Consider the following 6,258-nt stretch of genomic DNA (forward strand, 5'->3'; position numbering starts at 1 on the left):
CAAACCCCTCCTGTTGCTCCCGAAGGTCCAGTGTCCATCATCTGAAACCTCCCAATTTACCCTTATATGGTCCCCGTCAATCCCCCGAGACCCTACCCCTCCAGATACCTCCCCCTTTGGAAATCCCCTAAACCTCGATGCCCCATTGGGGCAGGTGATCCCTTTCCCTCCTCTCCTTGAGGCCATTGGCCCAAGGAAATGTCTATCCTCGTCCATATCCCTCCCTTAGAGATTTCTATTGGTCCCCAGTTAAGCCATCCCCATGGTAACACCTCCCTGTATAAGAGGTTCCCTGGAGCTGCTCCAGGCTTGTCTCCTGGGAGTTGCCTCCAATAAACTTGGATTATCCCGTGTGGCAAGCCTCCTTGCTACTTTTTATTCTCTCCCTCGTCCGGACTGCTGACAGCCACTGTGCCTGGAGCTTCAGCTCCCCTGGGCAGAGCTGAACTCCTGAGGAACAGCTTTAAAGCCAAGAGCCTCCAGCTGCTCCCCACTCCTGTCGCATACCGCAGGAGCTAGCCTGGGCAGTGGTCAGTGGCAGTCATTGCGACAGATACCAACTCCATAATTGTATAAACTGAGCCAGTGCTTCCACACCAAATATGCCAGGACAGAAGGTTGCTGCCACCCTTTCCCTCCACTAGGCAGCTTCTTATCTGCACATGAAACACTGGGGCTGCATGATTTCCTTCCCATGAAAATGCATTGCCATTTTTATTCAGGAAACTAACAAGAAAAAGTTTCATACCACCTCCAGTATAGAATATGTCCAGCAATTGCTCCTACACAGAAGTGGCCAGGACAGAAATGTCTTACTAGATTATTCCTCCCCATGGTACCTTAACATCTGCTACAGCAACACTGGCGCTACATCCTTTGCTTTCGCATGGAAAGGCACTCCAAGTCACTTGGCTTTGCCTTGCCTTCAGTACCTTGCCTAGTTTTTCCTCGCCTACACTTGCTTTGCCTTCCCTTGCCTACGTCTCCCTTGCCCTGCCTACCACTCCTTTGCTTTGTCTTGCCTTGCCTTCCATGCAGGCAAGGCAATGCAATCAAAGTGTAGGCAATTCTAAGCATGTCAAAAAAGAGTTTAGGGAAGGCAAGAGCAGTGAGGGAAAAGCAACAGGAGTGTTAGCTGAGAAAAGGCCCAGAAGTTGTAGGTAGGGCTGAGCATAGGAAGTTAAGTCCATTGATGGGTAGGCCAGGCAGGGACAGGAAGGGCTAGGCAAGGCAAGGCCAGGCAAGAAAGGGACAGGTAAGTCAAAGCAGGGAATGCATACAAGGCAATGCGAGGCAAGGGATGGGTAGCCAAGGCCACGCAAGAAAGGGACAGGTAAGTCAAAGCAGGGAATGCGTACAAGGCAATGTGAGGCAAGGGATGGGTAGGCAAGGCAAGGCAAGAATATTATACATGTATATAGTTGAGAGATATAAATCTGGGCATATTATGGATGGTGTAGAATAAGGTGAGGATAATAATATGGTTACAAAGCAAGTCCATGGAGCTTCAGTGTTGAATATTTGATAACACCTACACAACCACTGTGGGAGTGTGATTTCAGAAGGGAAAGTGGCAGAGGCTAGAAGCGGAAGGGTTGCCACTCTCTTGGCCAGCTCTCAGGCATTGCCATTGCAGGGAGAGAGAACCTGCTGGCACTGCCACAACCACTGCTGCAGCAGAGAGGAAGCCTGCCTGGAACCCCACCATGGTCACAGTCCAATCCAGGAGTTGCTGCTCAGCAACTCCTGGTTGCCACTGCCAACTAAAGAGAGCCTGCCAGCACTGCCACCCCCACTGCTGCAGCACAGAGAGAAACCTGCCTAGGACCCACCACAGCTGCGGTCCAGCCCAGGAGTCACCACTTTGCAAACCATCTTACAGTTGTTTCACAATTGCAGTTGCCTGGACTGCATCACCCAGCACGGTGGAGGTTCCGTCCCTTATTTCCACTGGTTTTTCAGGTTTTTTTTCCCTGGGCTAGAGGGAGGAAAATGGTTGCTGCAGGGGCCCTCCACCATCTTGCCTTTGTTGCTGGGGGGGACCACGTGGTGGTCTGTAGTAGGATAATGCCTGTGAATAGCCCCTGTGGTGTAACCTAGGCAACACAGAGAAACATGAGCTCCTATTGTTGGACGCTTAGTTTGTTCAGTGGTGACCATCCTTTTTGGATGGTCACCAATGGTGAATGAATGGTGTAAACCATTCTCTCTTTTGTACAATCTTTTATTAATATCATAGTATTTATTGAAATTTCTTCAGTAAATTGTGGTTCAAATTTATAATATCTCAGTATTTTTTCCTCCAATATCGAAAGGGCATGGCTTGAGTGGCCTTAATTTCCCTGCAGAGTTTTAAAACAAGCACACGCATGACTCAGATATATTGAGGATTATATTCCCTAAATTACACAACTACCTGAGCAATACTGGATATGTGGAGGACAAGCATTTAAATATTTACCCTCAATGAGGAATGACAAGTGTACTCCAGGTGCATTAATACCACCTGCCCAAGTTAGAATCAGTTATCTTCAGTGTTCCAGCTCTCTGGTACAGCGTGGCACTAAGTTCACCTGCATGTAAGTGCTTTTACCCTGTGGTTAGGGCTTGCTGAACTAGCAAGAATGATTAGGAATGTGTCACTAAAATTAGAAAAAGCCATTAATGGAAGCGCAGAGAGTATTGTAGCCTACAGGAAGAAATCCAAGTAGTAGCACAAATGGTGAAACAGAGTTGATGTGCCTTAGACTGCTTGTCAGCAGCACAGGACAGTGCATGAGCTGTACTGAAGAAAAGCTGCTGGCTTTATGTCAATCTAGACTATAAAATCCAAACTGATAGGATAACACACATTCAAAACTATTGCACTGTCCATTGCAAGACAGGATTTTGCCCTCAGTCTGTGCAGCCAACCTCTTGGCGCTCAGACTTAGGCACAGGCCTGTGTCCTGGTTCCAGCCAGGACAGGGTTAATTTTTTGCAGTAACCCAGAGAGGCATGGCCAGAACCCAGATGTTATTCTAGACCACCACTTGTCATTGTCAGGGACAGGAGAAAGGGAATATCTTCTGAGATGAAGGGGTTCTTTTCTGTTTGAGTAAGCATGGTGCCTCTTCTGAGCCAGAGGGAGCAGTTTGGGTGGCACCAGTTCTAAGCAGGAGGGAGCAGTCGGGGTGGCATGGCTGCAGTCTGGTCAGACTCTGGTGAACATTTTGCATGTGAATCACTCTCTCTTTTATACACTTCTGTTATTAATATTGTTGCTGTTACTGTTTGTTTTCTTATCTCATTGCTGTTCGCAGTAAAATGTTCTTATTTCAACCTAAGATCTTTGCCTTTTGTGCCTTCAATTGTCCTCTCCAGCCAAGACAGGGGAAGAGGAGGGGGAGGGAGGAGTGAGCAGTGTGTGTTTTTTTGTGGGAACACTAAATCCTGGTATATGACTGTTACCGTTAAGTAAAGCTTTATAAAGGGAAGGCCTTCTAAAATCATGGCTCAGGTCTGTTACTTCGGCTAAGTAGAAAAGGACTGTGGGAAAGAGACACAGCTGAATTAGGGGTAGAAAAACATGTTCTATAACCATTGCATGTTCACATCATGGTGTATGGTGGTTGGTTGAATTATGTTTGTTATGCTTTAAAACTATGTAACTGATAACCGGCTAACTGCTTTAAAAGGCTGGGTTTTTGCAATAAAGCAGCTCTCCTTTGCACCTGCCTGGGGACTCTACATCACTGTGGACCCTCACCGACATATGACTCTTAAACCAGAACAATTGTGAACTCAAAATATTTTAGATGTTGTATTTGCTGCCTTATTGTGCTTTGTAACTGTACTAGTTTCAAAACAAACCAGTGGGAGGCACCAAGTCAGAATAACAATTAAATAGGGAAATCAAAAAGATAAAGGCAGAAAACACTGGGTTAAACTGACAGGATACAAGCTGACACCCTGTTAGTCAGGGTGGTGGTAGCAGTCCGATAAAATGGTGGCTGCAGTCCTCCTGAAGTGATGGATGTGGTTCTGTTGAAGCAGTGATCCTGTAGAAAGGGCCTGCTCTTCCTCGGAAGGTCCAGTGGTGGCTATGTAGCTCCTGTCCTCTGGGAATCCAGCAGAAAGGTCTCTGTGGTGTTCGGAATCTCAGATTGTATCCAGGATGGAATGCTTGGTTCCTCCATCTAGGTAGAGCATCTCACAATGGGATGATAAGTCATGAGGCCAGGCGTTGATGGGCTCATTAACAGTAGTCCAGAGGGTGTTATCTCTGAGTCATGCAGCATGGCATTGATGGGCCATTAACAGAATATAGTCCGGGGGGAGGAGGCAAGGAAAACACTGCCCCACCTGGTTTCAACAGCTCATAAGGATGGTAATAGAATACACTGCAACCCAGGACAGTAACTTTATCTGTGTGTTCACAGCGTTGTATAACATTACACACTCATCGTCTAGGGAAAATATTGAAAAGCATAGTTCAGCCAGAAGGAAGGCATGTATCAGCAAGAGTTCATCAGGGACAGACTGTATGCACCCCTTGGGAGCAGGAACACCAAGGGAAACATGAAATTACATCAACCGTAACTTTACTTTTTCCCACCTTTCAAAGAAATCAATATAATTATAGCTTTAGTGGGAAGGGAGGTCAGAGAAGAATCCAGCTTAACTTTCACGATAAGTCAACAGGCTGACCCTGAACCAACTGGGTGATTGTCCTGCTCTGCTTTGCACTGATGTGGCCTCACCTCGAGTTCTAGGGGCAGTTTTGGGTACCACAGGACAAAAAAAGACATTAATTTATCAGAGAGTATTGAAAGGAGGGCCACAAGGATGCTGAAGGATCTGCAGGGGAAGCCTTATGAGGAGAGGCTGAGAGTTTTGCCAATTTACAGGAATGATTTAAAGGACACAGACACCAATGGAAAGAATGGTTATTTTACTATGAATATTAAGGCAACACAAAAGTAAAATGATACATTGAATAAAACAGCGCGCCCAGCTTTGGCAACAAGGAAAAATAAGCAAGGTAATGCACCCAATCATTACCACATGAGTGAAAGGAAAGAATAGTGATTAAGAAAGATTGCCTAAACACTTTACCATCATCCAGAGTCCATGTTCTCTGGGGAGCCCCATTTAGCAGTGAGGACCTGGAGAACCCTTCCCAGCAATTGGGAAAATCCTACATAGTGTATCCACCCATAGGGGAGGTCTCTGAATTTGCCCCAAAAATGGCCAGCTTTTATAGGCCCAAATCAGCAAGTCAAAGTGACTTGATATACTTTTAGTGCAGAACCACCTGGGTCTGATGGCACACTTCCCATCCTGCAGGACCAGGGCTTGGCCAGAGCCCAGACCTCAGCTGGGCTTCCCCTAAAATATCCTACAAGCAAGCCTATTCATGTCAGTTGTGAAAATTTCTTAAAATTACACATTTCTTGCAGATAACTACTCAAGGTTACGTGAAAGGGTCTAAAGCAGACAGTTTGGTGTTAAACAGTTAGCATAAGCATCTCACTCATCTATTTTTAGCTAAATAATACTGATGGTGTCAGTCACATAATACCCAGGTTTCATCTTGTAAATCAGCTCTGGCTGAGGCCTGATGCTCAGGCCTCAGCACATATGATGTCACTTGGTTTGTTCAGCCTGGAAAACCAGAGATTGAGGGGGAGACCTCATTGAGGTCTTCAACATCCTCCCAAGGGGCAGTTACTGATCTCTTCACTCCTGTGACCAGTAACAAGGCCCGAGTGACTGGCGGAAGCTGTCAGGGAGGATTAGATTAGGTATCAGGAAAAGGTTCTTACCCCGAGAGTAGTTAGGCACTGAACAGGCTCGCCAGGGCAGTGGTCACAGTACCAAGCCTGTCAATATTCAAGAAGATTTTGGACAACACTCTCAGGCACAGGGTGAGATTGCTGGGGTGTCCTGTACACGGCCAGGAGTTGGACTTGATAATCCTGATGGGTCCTTCAACTCAGGATATTCTGTGATGCTGTGATTTTATGTGCACTGAATGATTGTCTTGAGCTGGTTTGCACTGGTCATCAGAGCTTGTCTATAATAGCTTCCAATTTATTTCTGCAGTCAACCTCAGGGCATTGACAGACTGATCAAACACAAAGAGTTTGAGGAAAACCCTTCTATGTCACAGTGTCCAAGGCCAAGTTTGGATAGGGCCTGTGGAAGGTATCTTTTCAGCTTTATACCAGCTAGCGCTTGTATTTCAATGCCTTAGAAAGCCCCGAGCAGCCTTGA

Source organism: Corvus kubaryi, unplaced genomic scaffold (genome assembly GCF_017639235.1).
Source record: "Corvus kubaryi isolate FWS band 111438036 unplaced genomic scaffold, C.kubaryi_AGA036_p1.0 126, whole genome shotgun sequence".
Taxonomy (NCBI): Eukaryota; Metazoa; Chordata; class Aves; order Passeriformes; family Corvidae; genus Corvus; species Corvus kubaryi.